Consider the following 13,397-nt stretch of genomic DNA (forward strand, 5'->3'; position numbering starts at 1 on the left):
TCATACTCATAGAAAACCTTTGTTTATGCAAACCCTGTGTATCTCATTCTCACAGAAAGCCTTTGTACATGGGAACCCTGTGCATCTCATTCTCACAGAAAACATGTGTATATGCAGACCCTGTGTATCTAATTCTCAAAGAAAGCCTTTATACATGGGAACCCTGTGTATCTCAATCTCACAGAAAACCTTTGTACATGCGGACCCTGTGTATCTCATTCTCACAGAAAACCTTTGTACATGAGGACCCTGTGTATCCCATCCCCGCAGAAAGCCTTTGCAGATGCAAACCCTGTGTATCTCATTCTTACCAAAAACCCTTGTACATGCAGACCCTGTGCATCTCATGCTCCTAGAAAGCCTTTGTACATGCAGACCCTGTGTATCTCATTCTTACTCAAAATATGTGTACATGCAAACCATGTGTATCTCAGTCTCACAGAAAACATTTGTAGATACAGACCTTGTGTATCTCATTCTCAGAGAAAACCTTTGTACATGCAGACCCAGTGTATCTCATTCTAATAGAAAGCCTTTGTACATGCAGACCCTGTGTATCTTATTCTCACATAAAACCTTTGTGCATGGAAACCCTGTGCATCTCATTCTCACAGAAAACACGTGTACATGCAGACCCTGTGTATCTCATTCTCATAGAAAACCTAGGTACATGCAGACCCTGCGTATCTCATTCTTACAGAAATCCTTTGTACATGCAATTCCTGTATATCTCATTCTTACTAAAATCCTTTGTACATGCAGACCCTGTGTATCTCATTTTCGTAGAAAGCCTTTGTACATGCAGACCCTGTATATCTCATTCTCATAGAAAACCATTGTACATTCAGACCCTGTGTATCTCATTCTCATAGAAAACCTTTGAACATAATGACTCTGTGTATCTCATTCTCATAGAACACCTTTGTAGAAGCAGACCCTGTGTATCGCATTCTCACAGAAAGCCTTTGTACATGGGAACCCTTTGTATCTCATTCTCAGAGAAAGCCTTTGTACATGCAGACCCTGTGTATCTCATTCTCATAGAAAACCTTTGTTAATGCAGACCCTGTGTATCTCATTCTCACAGAAAGCCTTTGTACATGGGAACCCTGTGTATCTCATTCTCACAGAAAGCCTTTGTACATGGAGACCCTGTGTATCTCATTCTCACAGAAAACATGTGTATATGCAGACCCTGTGTATCTCATTCTCAAAGAAAGCCTTTATACATGGAACCCTGTGTATCTCATTCTCACAGAAAACCTGTGTACATGCGGACCCTGTGTATCTCATTCTCACAGAAAACCTTTGTACATGCGGACCCCGTGTATCCCATCCCCACAGAAAGCCTTTGAATTTCATTCTTACTAAAAACCTTTGTACATGCAGACCCAGTGCATCTCATGCTCCTAGAAAGCCTTTGTACATGCAGACCCTGTGTATCTCATTCTTACTCAAAATATTTGTACATGCAGACCCTGTGTATCTCAGTCTCACAGAAAACATTTGTAGATACAGACCCTATGTATCTCATTCCCACAGAAAACCTTTGTACATGCAGACCCTGTGTATCTCATTCTCACATAAAACCTTAGTACATGGGAACCCTATGTATCTCATTCTCATAGAAAGCCTTTGAACATGTAGACCCTGTGTATCTCATTCTCATAGAAAACCTTTGTATGTGCAGACCCTGTGTATCTCATTCTCATAGAAAACCTTTGTACATGGGAACCCTGCGTATCTTATTCTCACAGAAAACCTTTGTACATGGGAACCCTGTGTATCTCATTCTCACAGAAAACCTGTGTACATGCAGACCCTGCGTATCTCATTCTCACAGAAATCCTTTGTACAAGCAGATCCTGTATATCTCATTCTTACTAAAAACCTTTGTACATGCAGACCCGGTGTATCTCATTCTCCTACAAAGCCTTTGTACATGCATACCCTGTGTATCTCATTCTCATAGAAAACCATTGTACATTCAGACCCTGTGTATCTCATTCTCATAGAAAACCTTTGAACATAATGACTCTGTGTATCTCTTTCTCATAGAACACCTTTGAACAAGCAGACCCTGTGTATCTTAGTCTCATAGAAAACATTTGTAGATACAGACCCTGTGTATCTCATTCTCACAGAAAACCTTTGTACATGCAGAACCCAGTGTATCTCATTCTCATAGAAAACCTTTGTACATGCAGACCCTGTGTATCTCATTCTCACATAAAACCTTTGTTAATGGGAACCCGGTGTATCTCATTCTCATAGAAAAAATTTGAACATGTAGACCCTGTGTATCTCATTCTCATAGAAAACCTTTGTATATGCAGACCCTGTGTATCTCATTCTCATAGAAAACCTTTGCACATGGGAACCCTGTGTATCTTATTCTCACAGAAAACCTTTGTACATGGGAACCCTGTGTATCTCATTCTCACTGAAAACCTGTGTAAATGCAGACCCTGTGTATCTCATTCTCCTAGAAAGCCTGTGTATATGCAGACCCTATGTATCTCAGTCTCACAGAAAACCTTTGTACATACAGACCCCGTGGATCTCATTCTCACAGAAAACCTTTGTACATGGGATGCCTTTGTATCTCATTCTCACAGAAAACGCTTGTACATGCAGACCCTGTGTATCTCATTCTCATAGAAAACCATTATACTTTGGAACCCTGCATATCTCATTCTCACAGAAAACCTTTGTACATGGGAAACACATGTATCTCATTCTCACAGAAAACATGTGTACATGCAGACCCTGTGTATCTCATTCTGGCAGAAAAGCTGTGTACATGCAGACTCTGTGTATATCATTCTCGTATAAAAGCCTTTATACATGCAGACCCTGTGTATCACATTCTCATAGAAAGCCTTTGTACATGCAGACCCTGTGTATCTAATTCTTACAGAAAACCTGTGCATATGCAGAACCTGCGTATCTCATTCTCACAGAAATCATTTGTGCATGCAGACCCTGTGTATCTCATTCTCACAGAAAGCCTTTGTACCTTCATATCCTGTGTATCTTATTCTCATAGAAAGCCTTTGTACATGGGAACCCTGTGCATCTCATTCTCATAGAAAGCCTTTGTAAATGCAGCCCCCAAGTATCTCATTCTCACAGAAAGCTTTTGTACATGGGAACTCTGTGTATCTCATTCTCATAGAAAACCTAAGTACATGCAGACCCTGCGTATCTCATTCTTACAGAAATCCTTTGTACATGCAGATTCTATATATCTCATTCTTACTAAAAACCTTTGTACATGCAGACCCTGTGTATCTCATTCTCATAGAAAGCCTTTGTACATGCAGACCCTGTGTATCTCAGTCTCACAGAAAACCTTTGCACATACAGACCCTGTGTATCTCATTGTCACAGAAAACCTTTGTACATGGGATGGCTTTGAATCTCATTCTCACAGAAAACCTTTGTACATGCAGACCCTGTGTATCTCATTCTCATAGACAACCTTTGTACTTTGGAACCCTGCGTATCTCATTCTCACAGAAAACCTTTGTACATGGGAACCCCGTGTATCTCATTCTCACAGAAAACCTTTATACATGCAGCCCCTAAGTATCTCATTCTACTAGAAAGCCTTTGTACATGCAGACCCTGTGTATCTCAGTCTCACAGAGAACCTTTGTACATACAGACCCTGTGTATCTCATTCTCACAGAAAACCTTTGTACATGGGATGCCTTTTTTATCTCATTCTCACAGAAAACCTTTGTACATGCAGACCCGGTGTATCTCATTCTCATAGAAAACCTTTGTACTTTGGAACCCTGCGTATCTCATTCTCACAGAAAACCTTTGTACATGCAGACCCTGTGTATCTCATTCTCACAGAAAACCTGTGCATATGCAGAATCTGTGTATCTCATTCTCACAGAAAACCTGTGTACATGCAGAACCTGCATATCTCATTCTCACAGAAATCCTTTGTATATGCAGACCCTGTGTATCTCATTCTCACAGAAAGCCTTTGTACATTCATATCCTGTGTATTGCATTCTCATAGAAAGCCTTTGTAAATGCAGCCCCTAAGTATCTCATTCTTACAGAAAGCTTTTGTTATTGTTATTGTTATTGTTAACTTAGTTTTTTAGAGCGCCAACTCACCTACAGGTCTCTAGGCGCTCAGGACCAGATAACAAACAACAGTGAATGAGGACAAGAGAGAGGCAGAAAAGCCTATAATACAACTTGTTTAGATGAGCCGAGTGCCTCTCTAAATAAGAGGGTTTTTAACAGCTTCCTAAAATGCAGGAGATTCGCTTCTTTCCGAAGTGATTCTGGTAAATTGTTCCAGATCTGTGGGAACTCTGTGTATCTCATACTCATAGAAAGCCTTTGTACATGCATACCCTGTATATCTCATTCCCACAGACCATCTTTGCCCAAAAAAGGACCTCAGTAACTAACTCTTGAAAATTAACCTAGTCATCTTCTCCTCGTCGGTATGTGCACATAGGGAACCCTGGGCTGTCATTCTCAGGGGCACTCACGCATACAGATGCCTGGTTCTAACACCGCATCTGTGCACACAAAGGACACCGCAGAATACTACTCTCACAAAACATCTTTACACATCGAGAACACAAGCACTTGAGTAACACGCATGACCTGAGCACTGGTGTAAACTGTGCATCTGATTCTCAGGGGCTGGAATGCTTCGTTCCCTGCACATGTTGTGCACGCACAACAGGAAACTGGGCACCACATTCTCGAAGAATGTCTGGGTGCAAAAGGAACTGGAACATCGCATTCTAAAAGAGCATATATATGCACAAGGAGGGAATCTGGCCATTTCGCTTTTGCAGGGTGTTTGTGCACACTGGGAACCACAGCATCCAATGCTCACGTTGCACCACATGCAGTGGAAAAACACACACACACACACAAAGGGGCATATTATCAACAACTAGCGATATTTATCGCTAAATGAGCTCAGCAACATTTTTTTTATCGCCGCACATCGCCGGATTTTATCGCAGAGATAAAGTGTTATTAGCAACGTTTCTCTCAAATGCGATAAAATATCCGGCGATAGCGGCGAAATACATGAATATAGCTGGAAAACCAGCGATATTCAGGCATTAACGTCAATAAGGTCTTAACCTGAATATCCAACTCCCATTGGATATACAGCTTAAGAAGTGGTCTGAGCAGGAGTTAGTTTTGCGCGATATTCGCACTTAGCGTGAATTTTTTTATCGCTGTGCCTGCGTTGATAATAGGCGACAGCGATGTTAGCGACTGCTTTCAGTCGCCAACAGGTTGGCTACGCCCACTTTGCATGTCAATAGCGATAAATATCACTGACATGCAAACCGGGCCCCAAACCGCTCGCTATTGCCTAAAAGCTGTCGCTAACTGATGTTAGCGTCAGCTTGCTAACAGGGGGATGAATTTATCGCCGCTTTTCGGCCGAAAACAGCCGCAAAAGCGGCGATAATTTCATATCGCCCGCCTTGCTAATATGCCCCAAAGTTTGTTCTCAAAGAATATACGTGCACACACAGGGCTACATCATCAACTCACTGTCACAGACCATGTACGTACACACAGGGATACTTTGTATTTCATTATCGAGACCAGTTGCAGACACAAAGCCAACCTGTGTCTCTCATTCTCACTAAGCATCTGTGTGCCTGGAGAACATGGGTACATCACTCCTGAGACATCTGCACACATCCGTTGCCAAAGCATCTCTTTCTCATTAAATATTGGAGCAGACCTCTTTCTCACAGATCAGCTGCAACACCACGTACCGCATCTTAGTGACAGAGTACACCCACATGGAATCTAAGCATCTCATTCTCACTGAATGTCTGCTCACACATGGAATTTAAGCATCTCATTCTCACTGAATGTCTGCTCACACATGGAATGTAAGCATCTCGGGCCATATTATCAAGATACATTATCGCCGCTTTTATCGGCAGGAAATTGCTGCTAAAGCGACTTTAATGGGCTTGATAATATGCCCTTGTGAATTCCCATAGAAGGCCAGGTTAACATCAGAACCTGGGCTTCTATGGGAATTCACAAGGGCATATTATCAAGCCCATAATCGCCGCTTTAGCGGCAGTTTCCTGCCGATAAAAGCGGCGATAATGTATCGCCCTTTCTTGATAATATGGCCCCTTACTCTTAGATAACATCTGCACACACTTGGAATCAAAGCATCTCATTCACACTGAACGTCAGCGCACTCTTGGAATCAAAGCATCTTATTCTCAATGAACGTCTGCGCACACTTGGAATCTAAGCAAATTATTCTCACTGAACGTCTGCGCACACTTGGAATCAAAGCATCTCATTCTCACTGAACGTTAAGCATCTCATTCTGACTGAATGTCTGCGTACACTTGGAATCCAAGCATCTCATTCTGACTGAATGTCTGCCCACACTTGGAATTTAAACATCTCATTCTCACTGAACGTCAGTGCATGCTTAGAATCTAAGCATCTCATTCTCACTGAACATATGTGCACGCTTGGAATCTAAGTATCTCATTCTCACTGAATGTCTGTTCACGCTTGGAATCTAAGCATCTTATTCTCACTGAATGTCTGTGCATGCTTAGAATCTAAGCATCTCATTCTCACTGAACATCTGCGCACACTTGGAATCTAAGCATCTAATTCTTATAGAACAGCTGCACACACTTGGAATCTAAGGATATTATTCTCACTGAAGGTCTGCTCACACATGTAATGTAAGCATCTCATTCCTGAAGCACGTCTGATCACACATGGAATGTTGGTACCTCGTGCTCACAGGACTTCTCTGTGCATTGAGAATCTAAGCATCACATTCTCACGGAATGTCTGCGTACACTTGGAATCTAAGCATCTTATTCCTAGAGAACATCTGCGCACACGTTGAATGTAAGCACCGTGTGCTTACAGGACTTCTGCGCACGCTTGGAATCTAAGCATCTCATTCCCACTGAACGTCTGTGCACTCTTAGAATCAAAGGAACTCATTCTTGGGGAACGTCAATGCACACATGGAATACAAGCATCTCATTCTCACTGAACGTCTGTGCACACATGGAGTGTAAGCATCTCATTCTCACAGGACTTCTCTGAGCATTGAGAATCTAAGCATCTTGTCATTAAACAAAAACCTGCACACACAGTCAATCCAAACATCTCATAATAAGAGAATGTCTGCGCACACTTGGAATCTAAGCATCCCATTCTCACTGAATGTCTGCGCACACTTGGAATCTAAGCATCTCCTTCTTACTGAACGTTTGCGCACACTTGGAATCTAAGCATCTCATTCCTGAAGCACGTCTGATCACACATGAAATGCAAGCACCTCGTGGTTTGCAGAGGTTAATGATATCCTGCACCCCTCTCAATCGGGTTTCCGTCCGGGATTCTCGACAGAGACTACTCTGCTCGGAGTGATGGAAAACCTCCGCCATCTGGTCGATAAAGGTGACTCTGCTGCGCTGATTTTACTCGACCTCAGCGCAGCATTCGACACCATTTCCCATAATATACTGCTTGACGCACTTTCCAATATGGGCATTAAAGGAAATGCAGTGGATTGGATTGCATCCTTTCTGTCACTAAGGACATTTCAAATCTCTTCTTGCACCGCGTCATCTAATATCCATCTCTCCCCCTATGGAGTGCCACAAGGCTCAGTGTTAAGCCCCCTGCTTTTTAACCTTTACGTAACCCCGCTCGCCCAGATCGCTGAAGCAGTTGGTCTTAATATGTTTACATACGCCGACGACTCACAAATCGTTTTTTCCCTCTCAAATAGCAACCATGACTCCCCCTCCCTCCTGCAAACGGGCCTTAGGAACATCGCCACCTGGATGAGCACTAATATGCTAAAACTCAACGGCAGCAAGACGGAGGTCTTAATAGTGGGCCCACACCAAAACCTCTGGAATCCCAGACACTGGCCATCCGAAATGGGCCCTTTACCTACCCTGTTGCAACAAGTTCGAAATCTTGGCATCACCATTGACAATGGCCTAACTATGGAGCCCCAAGTCAACAATCTTACTGCCACCTGCTTTACAATTCTGAGAAGGCTCAGAAAAAATCATTTGGATGCTCCCGGACGACACACAAAAACTGTTGTTAACGCATTAATTACCTCCCGTTTAGACTATGGTAATGTCCTCTATTTAGGGGCACCACAAGCAGTCATGCGTCGTCTCCAACTGGTGCAAAATGCTGCAGCCAGATTGTTATGCAAATGCCATAGGAGGAAGCGTATGTCCGGTCACCTAAAGGCGCTCCACTGGTTAAGAATTGACAATAGGGTCAAATTTAAAACGCTTAGCCTCATGCATAGAATAAAATGGGCAAATGCCCCCAAATACCTCCAAACTCTCGTGCAAACCTACACGCCGACTAGATGCCTGAGATCCTCCACGCAAGCCCTTTTTTGCGTCCCCAAAATACGCCGAGCGAGGATGGGAAGGAGGTCCTTCTCCTTTTTAGGCCCCAAGCTCTGGAACTCCCTCCCGCAATCTCTTCGTATGGAAACTCGCTATGCTCAGTTTCGGAAAGCCACTAAGACCTGGCTTTTCAACCAGTAACTTGCCTCTGTCTATCTCCTGACATTTTCTTCTACCCTCTTGGTTAAGTATTTTGCTAGCGCCGGGAAACCCTTTTTGGGTAGCTGTCGCGCTCAATAAGCTTAATAAATAAATAAAATAAATAATAAATAAGTATCTCGTCGTTAAACAAACACCTGCACACACAGTCAATCCAAACATCTCATTTCTAGAGAATGTCTGCGCACACTTGGAATTCAAGCATCTCATTCTGACTTAATGTCTGCACACACTTGGAATTTAAGGATCTCATTCTGACTGAATGTCTGTGCACACTTGGAATCCAAGCATCTTATTCTGACTGAATCTCTGCGCACACTTGGAATTCAAGCATCTCATTCTCACTGAACGTCAGTGCATGCTTGGAATCTAAGCATCTCATTTTCACTGAATGTCTGTTCACGCTTGGAATCTAAGCATCTCATTCTCACTGAACATGTGTGCACGCTTGGAATCTAAGTATCTCATTCTCACTGAATGTCCGTTCACGCTTGGCATCTAAGCATCTCATTCTCACTGAATATCTCCGCACACTTAGAATCTAAGCATCTCATTCTCACTGAACGTCTCCGCACACTTGGAATCTAAGCATTTAATTCCTGAAGCACGTCTGATCACACATGAAATGTAAACCCCTCGTGCTCACAGGGCTCGTCTGCCCATTGAGAATCTAAGTATCTCATTGTTAAACAAACACCTGCACACACAGTCAATCCAAACATCTAATTTCTAGAGAATGTCTGCGCACACTTGGAATTTAAGCATCTCATTCTGACTGAATGTCTGCGCACACTTGGAATCCAAGCATCTCATTCTGCCTGAATGTCTGCCCACACTTGGAATTTAAGCATCTCATTCTCACTGAATGTCTGTTCACGCTTGGAATCTAAGCATCTCATTCTCACTGAACATGTGTGCATGCTTGGAATCTAAGTATCTCATTCTCACTGAATGTCTGTGCACGCTTGGAATCTAAGCATCTCATTCTCACTGAACATCTGCGCACACTTGGAATCAAAGCATCTCATTCTTATAGAACAGCTGCACACACTTGGAATCTAAGGATATTATTCTCACTGAAGGTCTGCTCACACATGTAATGTAAGCATCTCATTCCTGAAGCACGTCTGATCACACATGGAATGTTGGTACCTCGTGCTCACAGGACTTCTCTGTTTATTGAGAATCTAAGCATCACATTCTCACGGAATGTCTGCGTACACTTGGAATCTAAGCATCTTATTCCTAGAGAACATCTGCGCACACGTTGAATGTAAGCACTGTGTGCTTACAGGACTTCTGCGCACGCTTGGAATCTAAGCATCTCATTCCCACTGAACGTCTGTGCACTCTTAGAATCAAAGGAACTCATTCTTGGGGAACGTCAATGCACACATGGAATACAAGCATCTCATTCTCACTGAACGTCTGCGCACACTTGGAATCAAAGCATCTCATTCTTAGAGAACAGCTGTGCACACCTGGAATCTAAGCATCTAATTCTTATAGAACAGCTGCACACACTTGGAATCTAAGGATATTATTCTCACTGAAGGTCTGCTCACACATGTAATGTAAGCATCTCATTCCTGAAGCACGTCTGATCACACATGGAATGTTGGTACCTCGTGCTCACAGGACTTCTCTGTGCATTGAGAATCTAAGCATCACATTCTCACGGAATGTCTGCGTACACTTGGAATCTAAGCATCTTATTCTTAGAGAACATATGCGCAAACGTTGAATGTAAGCACCATGTGCTCACAGGACTTCTGCGCACGCTTGGAATCTAAGCATCTCATTCCCACTGAACGTCTGTGCACTCTTGGAATCAAAGCATCTAATTCTTAGAGTACGTCTGCCCACGCTTGGAATCAAAGGAACTCATTCTTGGGGAATATCTATGCACAAATGGAATAAAAGCATCTCATTCTCACTGAAAGTCTGTGCACGCTTGGAATCTAAGCATCTCATTCTCACTAAATGTCTGCTCACACTTGGAATCTACGGATCTCGTTCCTGAAGCCCGTCTGATCATACATGGAATGTAAGCATCCCAGGACTTCTCAGCACATTGAGAATCTAAGCATCTCATCGTTAAACAAACACCTGCACACTAAGTCAATCCAAACATCTAATTTCTAGAGAATGTCTGCGCACACTTGGAATCTAAGCATCTCATTCTCATTGAACTTCTGCTCATTCGTGGAATGTATCCATGCCATTGTAAGAGAACGTCTCTGCACACTTGGAATCTAAACACATCATTCTAAGAGAATGGATGCACACACTTGGAATCTAAGCATCTCATTCTCACTGAACTTCTGCGCACAGTTGGAATCTGAGCATCTCATTTCTAGAGAATGTCTATGCACACTTGGAATCTAAGCATCTCATTCTCTCTGAATGTCTGCACACACTTGGAATCAAAGGAACTCATTCTTAAGGAATGTTTAAACACACATGGAATACAAGCATCTCATTCTAACTAAACGCCTGCGCACACCTGGAATCTAAGTATGCTATTCTTGTAGAATGTATCCGCACACTAAGAATCTAAGCTGTACACACTCGGAATCTAAGCCTCTCATATACGCAGAATATCTGTGCAGAAATAAGGCCTTGTTTATGAGGCCTCGAGACAGTTTTGCGCTTCCGTTGCGTCCCTTTTTCTGATGCATCGGCGGCGTTAAACATGCCTCCTGTTTCGCCCTTTTTACAAAGTGACGCATCTAAGCAGATGCGTCACTTTGTAAACCCCTATGCTACATTATACCTGCATCAGGTATAATGTATGCAGGGTGGGCGTTCCCACGTAAGTAAGTCTCCTAGAAGTGACGCAGTGAAATCTACCATATCTCACTGCGCCACTTTTAGGGTGCAAATGCATCAGTACCTTACGCCTGCCTCACAGCAGGCATAAGACTGATGCAGGCCCTTTCACATGGGGCTTGCCCCATGTGAAACGACACATTGCTGGAGTTGTGTCACTTTTTATGACACACTCCAGCAATGCGTCACTTTTGTGCCATACAGATACGTCAGAAATACTGACGTATCTGTAACTCCTTGCCACATGATACATCATACAGTAAATATGATGCATCAATCATGTCGCAAGGAGGCCGCACTGAGAAGTGACGCATCGCTGCTTTCACTCAGCGATGCGTCACTTCTTATAAATGAGGCCCACAGAATCTAAGCATCTAATTCTTAGAGAATGTCTGTGCACACTAAGGGGCAGAGTTACAAGCCCTTGCAACACTTTTACACAGCCATTGCATCACTTTTTTGACGTACTGGCAGCGTAAACAATGCACCACGTTGCAACACATTTACAACTTGACGCATCTAGCGAGATGTGTCACGTTGTAAAGCCCCGCGTCACATCATACCTGCATAAGGTATAATGTATGCAGAGTGGGTGTCCGGACACAAGAAAGCCTCGTAAAAGTGACGCAGTGAAATCTTGTAGATTTCACTGCGCCAGTTCCACGACCCACTGCATTAAAACCTTACGTCTACTTGAAGCAGGCATAAAGAGTGACTCATCACAATAGGAAAAGGCATTCCTGAGCATTGCTTGTGACAGGACTCCAGCAATGCGTTACTTTTACGCCAGAAGATGCGTGACCCACTGTCAAACCTTGCTCCATGGTGCGCCACATTGTAAATGCGACGCATCCATGGTGGCACAAGGGGTTTTTTGAATGACGCAAGTAAACTGATCATCTCTGCTATAACGCAGAGATGCATCAGTTTCTTGTAAATCTGCCCTTAAGAATCTAAGGAACTCATATGCACATCTGCACGCACTTGGAATCTACAGATCTCATCCTCACTGAAAATCTGTGCACACTTTGAATCTAAGCATCTCATTCTAAACTGAACATCTGTGCACATTTGGAATCTAAGGATCTCATTCTCACAGAATGCCTGCACATACATGGAATCTAAGTATTTCATTCTTCCCGAACATCTATGCATGCCATTCTTGGAAAATTTCTGTGGACACTTTGAATCTAAACATCGCATTCTTACAGAATGCCTGAGCACAATTAGAATTTAAATATCTCATACGGGGGTTGGGCTAAGATGGCAGCGGAGTAGGACGTGTTTCCCTGTTCCTCCGGCGCCGCCAGCATTCACCATTGTTTCTCGGCCCTTCTGATGCCCATCTGAGTGGTCCGTGGGGGTCTGCAGCCTCCCCTCACGCTCCGGAACCCAGAGGGGTCCTTCTTTTGGAAGCTTGGACGGTTCTTTGGCCCCTTTGCATGCCCCGGCCCAGGGGCGGCTCTAAGCTCATGGCAGCCCTGGGCAGGGAGCATGGGTAGGAGGCCCCCCGGAGGAACAGGTAGGGGGCCCCGGAAGAACGCAGGCACGGAGGCCAGTGAAGAAGGAGGGTCAGGCTGTTTGGAAGTGAAACAGAGCCGGAGGCCACCAAATCCCTACCAGGGGCCACCACGCAAATATGTATCCATCCTCACAGGATTATTATATTAAGGATATATATTGGTGTGGTGGCCCCTGGTGTTTGGTGGCCCTGTGCAGGTGCACAGCTTGCACATGCCTAAGGCCGCCCCTGCCCGGCCCGCCTCGGCCTTGTGGACTTGACCGCGCGCGGCTGCGAGGTTCGAATCCTGCTTCGTGGCTCAACGGCGGTGCTGCGACCCCCTGGTGGAGGGTCGACTGACAGGGCACGAATGGGGAGGTGCCGGATTGAGCAGCTGACCCGGGGGTGCGGAGGTGACATGGAGTGATTGGCGGCGAGTCCGGACA

Source organism: Lissotriton vulgaris, chromosome 2_1, assembly GCF_964263255.1.
Source record: "Lissotriton vulgaris chromosome 2_1, aLisVul1.2, whole genome shotgun sequence".
In the NCBI taxonomy this organism is placed as follows: domain Eukaryota; kingdom Metazoa; phylum Chordata; class Amphibia; order Caudata; family Salamandridae; genus Lissotriton; species Lissotriton vulgaris.